Source organism: Podarcis gaigeae, assembly GCF_964106915.1.
Source record: "Podarcis gaigeae genome assembly, chromosome: 7".
Taxonomy (NCBI): Eukaryota; Metazoa; Chordata; class Lepidosauria; order Squamata; family Lacertidae; genus Podarcis; species Podarcis gaigeae.
Window position 1 is genome coordinate 16,805,142 of NC_139683.1, and position 15,322 is coordinate 16,820,463.

Consider the following 15,322-nt stretch of genomic DNA (forward strand, 5'->3'; position numbering starts at 1 on the left):
CAAAAAATGTATCTGACCACACATGCCCCTCCCATCCTGGCCGAGCCAAGTTGCCCAGGCTTTGAAAGTAGCAACAGATCTGCCATTTTGCTCACACAAGCCCTAGGATTGATCTTGTTGTGAGTGCACTTCTGTTGGCCCAGTCACTGCCTGTGAGCCTAACCTACCTCACAGGGTTGTTGTGTAGATTAAACAAAGAGGTGGGAGAAACCATGTAGGCCCTCTTGAGCTTCTTGGGAGGAGAAAAAGGCAGGATAGGAATGCAATAAATAATAAATAAAACAAAACCTAATTTCAACATACAACTCCAGAAGGTGAAAATATAATTCTAGGAAGACCAATGGCCAACCTGACTCAATATAATAATTTTTTATGTGTTCTATGAAGGAGAACCAGCTTCTTGGCTTTCATGGACAGCTCAGCCATTTTATGTGTTTTCATGTAATGGTAGAATTGTAAAGTTTGAAGAGACCACTAGGTCCCTTCTAGTCCAACGCCCCTGCAGTGCAGGAATCTTTCGCCTTACATGGGGCTCAAACCCTTGGCCCCAAGATTAAGAGTCTCATGTTCTACCAACCGAGCTATCCCAGGGATGAGGAATGTGGATTTTGAAGCAGTCTCACGGTACAGCTTTGCTCATTCGGCATCTTAACTCTGCCCCCCCCCCCCATTTATAATTGTTATGTCATGCTCTGTATTGTATCTGTCTTCATTTCAGCTCTTTCCCACACTTCCGTAATTCATTAATTAGCAGCTGTTGTGTTTATTTTTATGCAAGCAATTAAGATAATACAACACGAGTTGTTGGTGTGGGTTTTTTTTAAAAAAAAGCAGCAGCAAAAACCAGAATCTTGAAATAAATCCATACCCCTCACACAGACACACAACGCAGGAACTCGTTTCTGAAACCTGAACAGCCAGACACAAACACCTGCCGCCGCTGAGGGGATTCTTGATCCCTGCGTACAGCTCTCCCTTCTAGGCTGTGATCCTGTGAAATACTGTGAAGGATTCTGGGGTAAGTTCTCGAGCTAGTCAGGGAGGAGCATTTCAATTTATGTGGGGCAGTTAGCTGGGCCTGTTTGGGCTTGCCCATGACTCACGTGATACAGTGGTACAGTCACATTGTTTTAGGCTCGGGGCTTCCAGGTCTTGAGGGGGTGGGGTGAAGAGGCCAGCTAGCTCAGTTGGTAGAGCACAAGACTCTTAATCTCAAAGGTCATGATTTTGAGCCCCATGTTGGATTCCTCCATCGCAGGGGGTTGGACAAGATGACTCTTGTGGTTCCCTTCCAATTCCATGAGTCTATGACTCATAACTACCATTAATTAGTTGGATTCGGCTAAGGACTCAGCCATACAGCTGCAAATATAATGTTTTAAGTGCATTATGTGACACTAGATGGCGATGGTGAGCTAATAGTAAATTCAATATATATTTTAAAACGTTTTTGTTTTAAAGTATTTTCACAGTGTTTTTTTTTACATGTGTGTAGATTCAGCCTAAGTCATCGGGTGAGTGGAATGACTTCTGTTCACGCAAGAAAAACTCCCCTCCCACTTCTCTCCTGGACAACCCTGTAGCACCCATAGATTTTCTCCAGAGGGTTGGGAGAAAGCTCCTGAGTAGATTTGAGGGAATGAAGATGGTGTGCAGAGGGAGAAGATACTCTGTTGTACAAGCAGAAAACTTAAGGCAGCTATATAGATATCACAAGGGTTGTTGGCTGTGCAAATGAACTTCCCCTCCCTCTCTCCTCCCCATGCATCCTGCATGCTCCTAAATCTCTTCTGGAGGTTCTCTCAACCTTCTGGAGCAGATTTGTGGAAAGCTCAGGGGCTGTGTGGGGAAAGGAGAGAGAAGTCCTACTGCACAAGCGGAAATCCTAGCGCTATGAGATTTATTTAGCTGGATGCTGCTTTCGAATACAATGTTTGCCACTGTTATTATTGCCACAGGAGCGTGATGTTCTGCAATCACACAGTTCAAAGCTGGAGTTAGTTCTTCATAGCAAAAACATGATCTCCACAGATTTGGTCGGTTGCCAGGCCTAATGAGCAGAGCAGCTCGTTCCTGGCGGTCTTACTCCAGGAAAATCAGTTCCTGAGACTGAAAGTCCCCACCTCCTCACAGCTGTCTTAGCCCCCTCCTCTCCATGGCTGTCCGGACCCCCTGGCCTACCTGGCAGACAGATGGTGTGCCCAGACGAAATTCCAAGTCCAGAGGCCAATCCTCACAAGCGAAGTCCAAAGATCAGGAAACACAGTCTAAATAAGCCAAGGTAGAAGTTCATCAGCCAGGACACAGTCTGGAGTCAATCCCGAAGCAGAAACCCGTGAAGGTCCAAGGAGAATACCAGATGAGCTTCCCCAACATGGCCAGTTGAGCAGACACAGTACCTGCTGATTGCAGCATCTGGGCTTGATGTGGCATGTGAGCCTCACCTGCTCTCAGTTTGCCCCACCTGAGGAATCACATGCCTCCTTCACCACCTGGGCAGCTAGTGAACTAGGCTGCAGGCTCTGGCCTGCCTCTGATTCCTGGAGTGCCCTGCCTGCTGTTCCCTATGTCTCAGGACCTGCCGTGTTTGTGGGGATGAGGGTCTCTCTGGCGAGGGGGTCCCACTGCTAGGCTTCCTGTGATCTGTCCCCTGTCCCCTCATCATCCTCTGTCATCCTGTGAGTACTGTATAGTACAGTGGTGCCCCGCAAGACGAACGCCTCGCAAGACGGAAAACCCGCTAGACGAAAGGGTTTTCTGTTTTGGAGGCGCTTCGCAAAACGAATTTCCCTATGGGGTTGCTTCGCAAGACAAAAAAATCTTGCGAGTCCCCGCGGGTTTCCCCCCGCTTTTTTCCCCTTTTCCTAAGCCGCTAAGCCGCTTAACAGCTGATCCGCTCATAAGCCGCTTAACAGCTGATCGCTAGAAGCCGCTAGACTGCTGTAGCGCTAATCCGCTAAGCTGTCAATGGGCTTGCTTCGCAAGACGAAAAAATCGCTAGACGAATAGAATTGCGGAACGGATTCTTTTCGTCTTGCGAGGCACCACTGTATATACACAAAGTATCAAATGTGGTGACAGTAATAATAATACAGCAAAACAACAACACCACAAACTGGCTTATAAGTATAAAACCAAATTTACTAGAATAATAGCTAGAATAGAGATAGACTCATAACCATTCAAACAACAAACATACTAAGGTGCCATGTGCAAGACAAAGCCAGGAGATACTGTAAACATGGAGTGGATAAATGTACAACTGTATCTTAACAAGTTACATGTTACATGCAGTAAACGTTATACAGACTGGATAAATGAACCGTTCAACAAGTAGCGTAAGTCCAATCGCAGAAAGGCAACCCCGTGCTGCCACAATGGCAAGGGTAGCACACTGGAGAATATGAAAAAAAAATTCAAAGCTGTTTTTCAAAGATTGAACTGGATGAGATGTTCTTCAATGGGTCTTGAGTTGGAAACACAAAGCCGTATGCATGGATCAATCATGGGAAGGCAAATCAAAGCCACCACCCTGGTGAAAATAACACAAGTGGGCAAAAGGAGACCTGTTCTCTGGATATATTACAGGTTTCGCTACACGCTTCATCAGTCCGAAAAGCCAGTCATACAAAACGGTTTGCTCAGGATAAAGAAAGTATTCACAGGCACACCTGTAAGCACTGCCTAGACAGCTTGCTCCTGTGTGACCTACTCCCAGCTGCACCTCTCACCAGGAGCCTCTTCCTCTTCCCCAAAGTCCTGTCAGTTCATGACAATGGCTTTCTCCAAGCAATCAGATACTGCGCCTGCACACAGCCAACCTCTCTTCCACCCATTTCATGCCTCTTCTGGTTCTGGGAGACAAGGGAGGAGAGGAGTTCATCACAGCAGGAGGAGGAGGTACCCAGGACTTTTCACCAGCCTGACTCATCTCTGCCTCTCTTTATAATATATAAACATATACAGGTTGCTATGGAAAAAATCCATTAAAATGCAACTGCACCCAAAAGAACTATTGGGGGGAAATTGGGGGGAGGGGGTGCCATATTACCAAAATCCACCCCTCCTTGAGTCTAGTCAATGTCAACAGCACCTGAAGTGTTAGAATGCTTTCAGTGTTGAAATGAACACAGCTGATTGTGAATGTGCATCATTTGCAGTCTGGTACCCTACCAGAGTACAAAAATATTTCCTATTAAGTGGTTCTTAGAGTTTATCACATCCCAGAATAAAGGAAAGGTGAAGCAGCTGTCCTGTCTCGGTAACAACCTTTTAACCAGGTTGTTCTTGAGCCGGGTCAGTGAACTATATTAAATTGCCCGGAATAAATTGGCTTTTGTAATATGCTAATAAATTAAAAATAAATAGATGTGCCATGCACATTTTTGCCACGCAGCGCATTATCATAAGTGACACTGAGAATGCCTTATGGTCTGGGATGCAACGCTCGTGCGCATTTGTAAGTGTGGAACAGAAAGTGAAAGACGCCTAACTTGAAATGGAGGAAGATGCTTTCTGCCCAAACCCTTGTTTTCGATTTGAACATTAGCTGATAGCTCAGTCGATAGAACTTGAGCCTCTTAATCTCAGGGTTGTGGGTTTGAGCCCCACGTTGGGCAAAACTTTCCTGCATTGCAGGGGGTTGGACTAGATGACCCTCGGAATCCCTTCCAACTCTGCATTTCTATGAACTGCAGAAATGTGAACGCCAATGGATCGTCTTGAAACCAAGTCCTACTCAGAGTAGACCCACTGGAATGAATGGGAGAAAGCCAGCCACGTCCATTAATTCCACTGGATCTCCTCTGAGCAAGACAGGATACAGTACAACTCAAACATCCAGAGTCAGCTGCAATGTCACTCAGTTTCTATTTGTGGTAAATCAGATTTGTTGGAAGTGGGCAGCCAAAGGACGAGGCCCTGGGGTTAGGAGGAAGCACTGAATCTTCAGATAGGAGGCAGTAAAGGGAAATTACTGCCTTCCCGCCGTGCATGGTCATTGAATGCCTGAACCACCACCATCCCTACCCAGAGGCTTGCATGCTTGGCTCAATCCATGTGTCCGAAAGCCCAGTCTGTGGCAGGGAAGAAGTGGATCCAGCTGCAAATCGCTTCAGAGGCTGCATTCCTCTCACCCCAGCGATTATACCGTGTCTCGTCTTTGCTATTATTATTCATTTTTTGTTCTCAAAAAAGCCACTCTTTCCCCTAGCCGTTGTGAAACTGCCTTGCGAGTCTTAGACACATGGCCTCCTCCTATTTCTTCACCACAAGCATGGTCGTGCCCATTCTGCTCTGAGGAAAACTTGGGCCCCATTCACAGTGCACATTCGAAGCACTACAATGCCATTTCCAACAGTCGTGGCTTCCCCCAAAGAATTCTGGGAGATGCAGTTTGAGGAGGGAGTTGTTAGGAGACCCCTGTTCCCCTCTCAGAGCTCCATTTCCCAGAGTTCCTTGGGAAGAAGGGTAGTCTGTTAAACCTCTCTGGGTATTACAGCTTTGGCAGGGGAACAGGGGTCTCTGAACAATCCTTAATGGATTATATTTCCCAGGATCCTTTAGGGGAAGCCATGGCAGTTTGACTCTTGGTGCTTTAGAACGAGTAGTGCGAATGTGGCCTTGTGCGAATGTGCGAATGAGATGCCAGAGATATGGGTTACGCATATTGGGAGTGGTGTAGCTAATTGGTTTACGACCCCAATTAGCCGTAGCTTAATCGAACTGGAGCCTGGCACGTTTCCGCTGCGCCTCCTGCTGCTCCGATTCTCCGTTCGCCACGAATGCAGAGTAAAACACAGCGTGCTGTTGCTCCTCAGTGTTTAAAAGATCAAACACACTCAGTCATTAGTGTGTTTATACCTCAGTGTTTATTAAGGCAGTAAAACAATGAAACAGAACTCTTCAGATTCTCCCTGGACTGCTAGCGTTCATGGCTGCTTCCCCTTCGGAAACAGAGACAAACAGGCAGTGGAATCAGGCCACTCCCTCAGTCACGCCTCAGGAATGGATAGACGTCATCCAGAACTCCTTAACCCTGTGAGTTCTGAAACCAATAACAACGCAGAGGGATATGTTGTAGTAGTAGTAGTAGTAGTAGTAATTATTATTATTATTATTATTATTATTATTATTATTATTATTAATCATTTATACCCACTCTTCTGACTGGGTTTTCCCAGCCACTTTCGGCAGCTTCCAACACAATATTAAAATACAGTAATGCATCAAACATTAAAAGCTTCCCTAAACAGGGCTGCCTTCAGATGTCGTCTAAAAGTCTGTTAGTTGTTGTTCTCTTTGACATCTGGTGGGAGGGCGTTCCAAAGGGCAGGTGCCACTACCGAGAAGGCCCTCTGCCTGGTTCCCTGTAACTTGGCTTCTCGCAGTGAGGGAACCAACAGAAGGCCCTCGGCGCTGGACAATGGGGGTGGAGACGCTCCTTCAGGTATACAGGACCAAGGCCGTTTAGGGCTTTCAATGTCAGCACCAACACTTTGAATTGTGCTCAGAAACGTAATGTTTTGTTGAGTGGAGGCCTATCTTTTCAGCAGGCCTTTTTTTTTATGGCTACCAACCAAGCTCCTCCTCCATGCCTGTTGCCTCTTGCAATTCTTCTGTCTCTAAGCCAGGGAAATCACTAGCAATATTCCAACTCCTACACGAAGGAGCAGTAACCCCCGTGGGGAAAGTGGGTGTGTGGAGTGCCTTGCTGCTCTGTCTCTTTCTTCCAACAGCGCATTTTGCTGTAGTCTGTCACCGTCAAAGCCTGAACCAACCTCCCCTGCACCTGAGGAAGCATCCTCTGCTTTTCAAACATCCTTACAAGCTCATCTCCTTCAGATTATAATAGCTTTATAAGTCAGCCTGCCAAGATGCTTATATTGGCCACCGTGTTTTATTTGTAAAACAAACAGTGTGAGGATTCTAGGCAGGCTGTAAGCAACGGCCTGTGGCACGCAGCCCCTTCCTCTCCACTTGCACAACACCAAATATGTGGGGCTTCCTCTGATCATTCAGCCGTGCTCAGCGGGGAAGGGAAAAGGTTCTGTGCATGCTTGGAGAGGAGGGCTAGCCTGAGACGTTTTGCTGCCTGAGGTAGAGGTGAAAGAAGGCACTGTTTTCTGTTTTGCCCTGCATTCATCGCATCCAGTGTTGTTTCGATCCTGTGCTATGCATCTCACTGCTGTAAATTATGGACAGGATTCATGAGTTCAGCCTACACTCGAGTAGGACCCTAGCAGAGACACACACCCGACTGGTTGATCGTTCGGGAGCTTCATAAGCTTTCTTCTGCCCGAACATCACAGCGACCGATGCCAACAGACATCGGCACACTTAGAGATCCACAGAGTTTGCACAACTTGCACGTGACGGAACTCAGCATTTTGGCTAAGCTACTTTATTTGCATATAAACACACAAAGAGCACTGTAACATAGCTCCCTCCCTCTCTAGCATCAGACAGCAAAGAGAAAAAGCAAAGGACAACAGTCCCACTTCACGGAACACAGTAACACAAACATCCTGTCTCCCTCACTTCCCACTCTGTGGAGTCAAAACATGTGATAGATAACAATCCCATGACTGCAATCATGGAGAAGGAATGCTAACAGGATTCACCTAGCAAACCCCACCAGTAGAAGCCCTGGGTGTCCGGGGTGGTTAAAACAAAAAGCAAAATATAAAAATTTCAAAGAACCCCCAAAGGACTCTCCAGACTGAGTGAATGGACTGTCCCATGGCAAATGCAATTCAACGTGAGCTATGCAAAGGAGATTCCTACAGATGTTGGGAATCCCCCCAGTCCCAAGCAGTAGAAACATTTCTCAGGTAAATGACATTGGATTAGTAACAACCTCTGAACCAGGTGATTGTGAGCTTCACCAAGATCTTTCTTGAGCAGGATCAGTGTGCATGCCTCTCATCATTGGATAATTTCAGAGAAGCTCCACATACAAGGGGAAAATTTAGAGATGGACAAATCCGTCTCTTTCAGTTTCCCTCAGTATCTCGTTTCTCCAGGTCTAAGTTCTTCCATTCCCACATCAGGTGTTTTTTTTTCAAAGTCCTCATGAGTAATCAGCATTTTAGAATCATAGAATCACAGAATGGTAGCGTGGGATCCCAAGGATCATCTAGTCCAACCCCTTGCATTGCAGGAACCACAGCTAAATAATACCAGACAGATGGCCATCCAACATCTGTTCAAAAACCTTCAGTGAAGGAGAGCCTGACACCTTCCAATTTGGAGCAAATTTCTCCCAGTATTCACATTTAGACAAATGTACACATTTCTGCAAACCAATTTCCCCTGATATAATCCATTCTGTATGTTGTTTTCACCAACATATGCCATTTTATGTGCACCATTTGTTCCAGTATGTGCTTTAAGGTGAACAAATTCAGAGAAGTGCGGATACCGTGTTTCGGTTTTGAATGCTTTCAGAAAGTGTGAGCCAGGTAAGTTCACATTTAAGAGTGAATGGAATTGAAGGCCTCTCTCCTCAGACTCCTCCTTCGAAGGTTTCTTGACGAAAGTGGCGCTTCCAAACAGAGCAGAGTTTCGACATCTCTTTTTCTAGAAATCCAGATCTGCCGATAGCTCGTGTTAAACCCAGGAGATCGATCAGGCCAAGAGACAGGCACCTGGCCAAGGTCATCCTGCTTGTTTGATGTTGTGGCTGAGCAGGATTTTCTAAGCCAGTGTCTCCCACAAGCAAGCCTAACGGTGCATCTGATCCGCCCCACACTGGTTAATTTTTCGCTGTATATAAATGAGTTGTTTGCTGTGTGTATGTGTTTGTGTGCGTTTTCCTCCCCCTCTGTGCACGGCTCGCCGAAAAGGTCACCACACGCTGCGGCCCGGGGGCCAGATGCGGTCCAATTGCCTTCTAAATCCGGCCCACAGACGGTCCGGAAATCAGTGCGTTTTTACATGAATAGAATGTGTCCATTTATTTTAAATGCATCTCTGGGTTATTTGGGGGGCTTGCCTGGTGTTTTTACATGAGTAGAATGTGTGCTTTTATTTAAAATGCATCTCTGGGTTATTTGTGGGGCATAGGAATTCCTTCATATATATTTTTTAAAATATAGTCCGGCCCCCCACAAGGTCTGAGGGACAGTGGAATGGTTGCCCTGCTGAAAAAGTTTGCTGACCCCTGATTCTAGTTTCTCTGAGGTGTTCAGTATTTATTTATTTTAAACATGAAAGAGTAGTCAAAAATAGCACCCACCCAACTGCAACCCAGTTGAATCCTGAAGTGGTACGGTCCAGCCACCATTCAGGACTCTACCACTTCTGCAGCATATGCACCTCCTCCAGCCTGTTTTCTAGAAAGAGAGACGACTTTGCTTTGTGCTTCCTTTCCCATTATCATCACAGCATGCCAGCAAGCATGTTGTCCAGTTTAATAGACTCATCGCCATGTGAGCCCTGAACCAAACTGTATGTTCTTGAAAGAGAGCTAACTAAGCGCATCTTGAAGTGCATGTGCCAATGCTATGAATTTTTACACGGCCTTGTTTAAACACAGCTCGTTCTGGGTGAATTATCATCATGGGGAAACCTCCCACCGTCCCAATTTCTTCTGGATTTCCTGGCATAACGTGCCCTATAATCTGAGCATGTGCCTTCCTAACTCTCATTTTGTATTTTTGTTTAAAACCTTTTTTTAAAAAAATCTTTGGCTCTGCTGCTACATTTTCATGCCTGCTTCGTTGTTTTCTTTTCTGGATTTCTCGGTTTCCCAAGAGCCTCCTGAGCATCGCTCTCCCTTCAGCCTGAGAAAAGGAGTCACACTGTTTCAATCAAACCAGCCAAAGGAATCAGCAGAACATGCTCAGCACGCCAGAGCCCTAAAGGAGCCATTCATTACGTGTGAGCCTCAGTGGGAGTAGGCAATTGGTGCCTAGCAAGCCCCTTGAAGGGTGCTATCAAGTCTGGAGTGAAGTATCGCGCTGTCAACACCATACAGTGGGAGGCTGCGTTGAGAGGTGGAGACGGTAATGGTAGCATGGACCCCTAGCTTTCTGGAAATAACCTCTAGCACTTTTTAGCATCAGGTGTGTCTTCCCTAATGAGAAACACAGGGACATAAACAGCTGCCTTATACTGAGTCAGGACTTTCCATACCTGGAGATGTGCCGGGGTTCAAACCCACGACCTTCTGCATGCAAAGCAGATGATCTGCCACTGAGCTACAGCCCTTGCCTACTTGGGACTAGATAAATATATCTTGTTAAGTTGTGGGTGAACATATCAGACGTCACAGCGATTCTTCAAACAGCTCTTGTTTATTCACAGGCCAGGACAGAACTGAACTGAAGGGCTCAGTCAGCCTGCTTATATAGAGCTCCAGTACAACGTTACTGTAACAACTTTCTAAAACTATCCAATCACTTTCGATCCTTCATTTGCATAACTAACTACAGTATCCCCCTGCTGGCCCAGAGTGAGAACTTCAGTACATAACATATCTCATTGTTTTAAATATTTGATACGTGTGTGTATTTGTTTCATGGACTGGTTGGACGCAGAGGAATGGTGGGAGAAAGCAGCTGGGGAATCCCAAAGTGATGAAGATTCAGAGCCCGGAGTGTGGTGGTGGGATGATGGAGAGAGAGAACACTGGGAGAGGAGGTGTTGGAAGCTGAAGAGGTCATCACGGCCTAGGACCCTCGTACCTACGGGACCGCCTCTCCCAGTATGCCCCATGGAGGACCTTAAGGTCCATAAATAGGAACACCCTAGAGGTCCCGGGCCCTAAGGAAGTCAGATTAACCTCAACTAGAGCCAGGGCCTTTTCAACACTGGCTCCGGCCTGGTGGAACGCTCTGCCTCATGAGACCAGGGCCCTGCAGGATCTGATTTCTTTCCACAAGGCCTGTAAGACAGAGTTGTTCCGCCTGGCCTTTGGCTTGGAATCAACTCGATCCCCTCCCCCCTCTTTCCTCTTTCCTCTTTCCTTTCTCCTTCTGTGGATGGAACTCCTATTTGGGGACTTCCCTGGCTTTTTTCTGGCCCATGTAGGACCAGTCTGGATAGTTGGCCTTGGTGAAGATTTGATGTTTTCATCCCCCCCCCAAAGTTTTTTATTTGAGTTTCTACTGAAATGAGGCTGAATTTTAATGTTGTATTTCAGTCAATTGTTTTTATACCTGGTGTTAGCCGCCCTGAGCCTGGTCTTGGCTAGGGAGGGCGGGGTATAAATGACATTTATTATTAGTGAGCAGAGAGAGTCTGTGGCAGAGGGAAGTCCAGAAGAAGAAGCTGAAGCAGAAGAGAAAGGAGGCCAAGAGGCAGAGGTGGGTCAGGCTGGTGAAGAGTCATTGGGATCTCCACCTGCTGCTGCGACTATCTCCCCTGCTCTCCCAGAACCAGAACAGGCATGAAAAAAAGAGAAGGAGGGGTTGGCTTCATGCAGGCACTGTTATGTACTGAAGTTTTCACCCTGGGCCAGCAGGGGGATACTGTAGATAGTTTTCACTCAGGTCCACATATGCAAATAAGGGATCGAAAGTGACGTTCAGTGATTGGATAGTTACAGAAAGTTGTTACAGTTACGTTGTACTGGAACTCTATATAAGCAGGCTGGCTGAAACCTTCAGTTCAGTTCTGTTCTGACCTGTGAATAAACAAGAGCTGTTTGGAGAAGCGCTGTGTCGTCTGATATGTTCACCCACAACTTAACAAGCACAGTCTCAGATTGCTTGGGAAAAACTTTGGAAAGGAGGGGACTTAGATGGCTGTGGAGAGGTGAAGACCTTCAGCCTCCACAACTGCTTCATTCGGGCAAGACCTGCCAGGGACTAGTTGCTGTGCTCACTAGGCCTGACACTGCTGGGCAGATCCTGTTTTTGCTAATAAAGAGTTAACGCCAGCTTGCTCAGTTTGGTTTCCTGCTGGCTCGTGCCTGTCAACAAAATCAATGGGACTTAAGCAAGTCATGGATAAGCAAAGCCCAACTAAGTTCAATGGATCTGTTCCAAACATGAATATGTCTGGAGCCATACCTTTATCTGTGTATGCACTCGGATTCACAAAACATGCCATCGATTTATGGGAATTTACTGCCACAAGTTACGTTGTTGAGCTTGGCTGGGACGGATTTAAAGGGGTGTTAGCGACATGCAGGGTTTCACCAATAACTACTTAGCTTAGGGACTGGGGAGCCAAAATGGCACCCTCTACCTCCCATACAGAAAGCTCTCTCCATCCAGGCAATTTGAGAGGCACCATAAGTTCAAAGACACGTTCTCAAGGAGGGTGTGGATCAGGATTCACTGGAAGAAGAACAGGGCCCACGGAGAGTCCAGGGGGCAAGATAATGAAGACTTCAGGGCTACATTTAGGGTCCTGGCCTGAGTTTTCCTGCTTCTGGCCTAGAATTTCTATTTCCCATTTTGAGCCCAGTAAACTTTTATGGATGCTGTCCAAAATATTTGCCCCCAAGAGTCCTGGCAGCTTGTTTCTCCGAGTACCCGGGAGCAAGGATTCAAAAATCGCACAGTAAGCATTGAATGCTGCAAACTGGCCCCCACAAAATGAAAGGGGGGGGGGGAGAACCACTTGTATCGTACTGAATGGAATTTATTGAATTAGTCTGCAGATCATATCATGGCCAAAGCAAACGAAATCAAATACATTCAAAACGCCATATAAAAATGTGCACGACAAAGCTTTATATTAAGCCTCTGTACAGAAGCAGTAATTATAGAAGAAACGCATGTCAGACTAAGTTTATAGCTTCAAACTTGGAATCTCCATGACGACAGTTAACTGGAGTGGACTCCAAACATCATTTCCTGAGACTGTCTGGAATTGGAAGACTTAATAGCAAAAAAGGAGCGATCTTTAAGGGTTGCATAGCAATTAGCTCCTTGGTTTTTCTTTTTCGTTTCAAAATTCATTTTTGAAAGAACCCTAAATAGTGTTTGCTAACTTTATTCTGACGTTAGAGTTCAAAACAATTCAATAATATAGAGGGGCAAACCCTCCAAGTGCTGCAGCCTTGCAAATATATGCTGTTGGATGCAGACCTAGGACTCAGCTACATTAGCAAAGAAACAATGATTTGAATGTGGTATAAACATGCAGCACAAGGTGGCAGCAGAGAGCAGGAAATTTTTATACGCAATTTTCCATAGGATGTTTGTCTGTCTGTTTGTTTGTTTTTTGTTTGTTATAACGATCTCATTTCTGACTTATTTATAGCGGGGGTTTTCCTGTGTGTAGATCCATTCCTATACATGCTTACAAGAGAACCACTGAAATCAATAAGGCCTGATAGTATGGGACTAACTTAAGTCCCATTGAGTCTACACTACTGATGACTAAGTCTGGATCCAAGCCAATATATTTTGGAGCAGAATTGGAGCGTTTGCCCCTCTATAAACATAGCATGGCTATGTCTCCATCCACCCTTAAATATGCCTTGGGACTGGTATGTTCCAAAATGTCCCCCGCTGAACTATTGGACACAGCAGCTTTTCAAAACAGAAGCAACTAAAAGCTTTCTGGTGTTCCATTTTTAAAAGAAATGACAGGTATTTTTCATATCGATACTAAAGTTTTGCACCTGCTAACCAATGCACCATACTGCAACAGGAAAGAGCAGCTCTATTGATTTGTCCTCCTTTTACACCTAGTATTCTGTTTAGAGTTGTTTCAGGTTACATTTTCAAGTGGATTCAAGGCCTGCACTGAGAATCCATAAGGCAGTAACAAATGTGAACCTTTTTGAAACTACAAACTACCCAGAGCTGCTGCCAACTGTTTTCCAAGGCAGGAGGCAGAATGCTGCAGTAGAACGAATCTTTGGTCTCATCCGCTACAAATGTTCTGTAATGCTTGACATCTCAATATACATCCAGTTTCTTCTAATGTTCTGCAATGCCTGACATCTCAAGAGACTTCATACGCATATCTATAAATGTGTGAAAACTTCTGAACACATGCACCCCCATGTCCACACACCCATCCATCCATTCTTCATAATGTGAAAGGGCTCGGATGATTTCATCCTGGATCTTCACTGGAGTGGCCTCACCTGTTTTCCCACCTGAGGTGAAGCGAGAAGGCGTCTCCCACTTGTCTTGATGCCCCCCTCTGAAGCTTCACTTACTGGGGTCACGTCGCTTTGACTTCTGGATTCCAACGAGATCTCGTGAGAGGACTCTGCACAATCTCTTGAGGCTCTTGCAAGATCTCACCGGAAGCATCCGTAGTCGCTTCTCCTCACATTTCTGGCGGCAGCAGCGGGAAGGGACACTCTCATGGAGGCGTCCCTTGAATCCTGCTACCTGAGGTCAAGGGTGGACTTCACTCTTTCAAATTTCAGTGCCAGATCAAATTTTGATGCCCCCATCTCTCGCCTTTCATTCTGCCCAGTTTACTAGGTCATAGTTGCAGCACCCTGCGGTAGTAGTAGTAGTAGTAATAATAATAATAATAATAATAATAATAATAATAATAATAATTTATTTATACCCCACCCATCTGGCTGGGTTTCCCCAGCCACTCTGGGTGGCTTTCAACAGAATATTAAAATACAATAGTCTATTAAACATTAAAAGCTTCCCTAAACACGGCTGCCTTCAGATGTCTTCTAAAAGTCTGGTAGTTGTTTTTCTCTTTGACATCTGGTGGGAAGGCATTCCACAGGGTGGGTTCCACTACCGAGAAGGCCCTCTGCCTGGTTCCCTGTAACTTGGCTTCTCGCAGTGAGGGAACCGCCAGAAGACGCTCGGCGCTGGACCTCAGTGTCCTGGCAGAAAGATGGGGGTGGAGACGCACCTTCAGGTATTGACACCCAGTGTGGCAGAACCGGTTGCACTGTCCCAAATCCGCCTCTGCCGAGGTGGCTTCCTCAGTCTGCCTCATGGATGGGCCGGCCCTGATCTTCACACCCTGCATCCAACAAGAGTACAGCCTGTGTGCACAGTTGAGCAGTGTGCAATCGTGAAATTCTTCACATGTAACATTTGACGAGTGTACCTGGGTGCCCTGCAGTACAAGCCAACAAGTGTGCAGTCTTTCACACAAACACTCTGCCCATGCACAGAGACAGCTTGTGCCTGTGTTCAGTGTAATGTGTCAACAAGCCTCGAGACAAGTGTCCTGCTGGAATCAAGAGTTGGATCGCAGCTCTCCACCCCTCCAGACACAACAGCCTCTTCCACTGGATGCTTTAGCTGAGATTCTTGCATCGCAGGGGGTAGGACTAGATGACCCTTGGGGTCCCTTCCAACTATTCTATGATATTGTCCTGCTCACTTTTCTTGTCATGCTGTTTTTGCTGAGCGCTGCGGGCAAGAGC

At 46.1% G+C, this 15,322-nt stretch overlaps 1 long non-coding RNA gene across 2 annotated transcripts in view; it reads right to left on the reverse strand.

The window, feature by feature from the left end:
- LOC310849320 overlaps positions 1-2,396 on the reverse strand; it is a 35,438-nt gene extending 33,042 nt beyond the window's left edge. For both annotated transcript variants that reach the window (XR_014566851.1, XR_014566852.1), the window contains exon 1: positions 2,182-2,396. This is a non-coding gene — a long non-coding RNA (uncharacterized lncRNA). The remainder of the gene's footprint in view (positions 1-2,181) is intronic.
- Between the last annotated feature and the right edge of the window lie 12,926 nt (positions 2,397-15,322).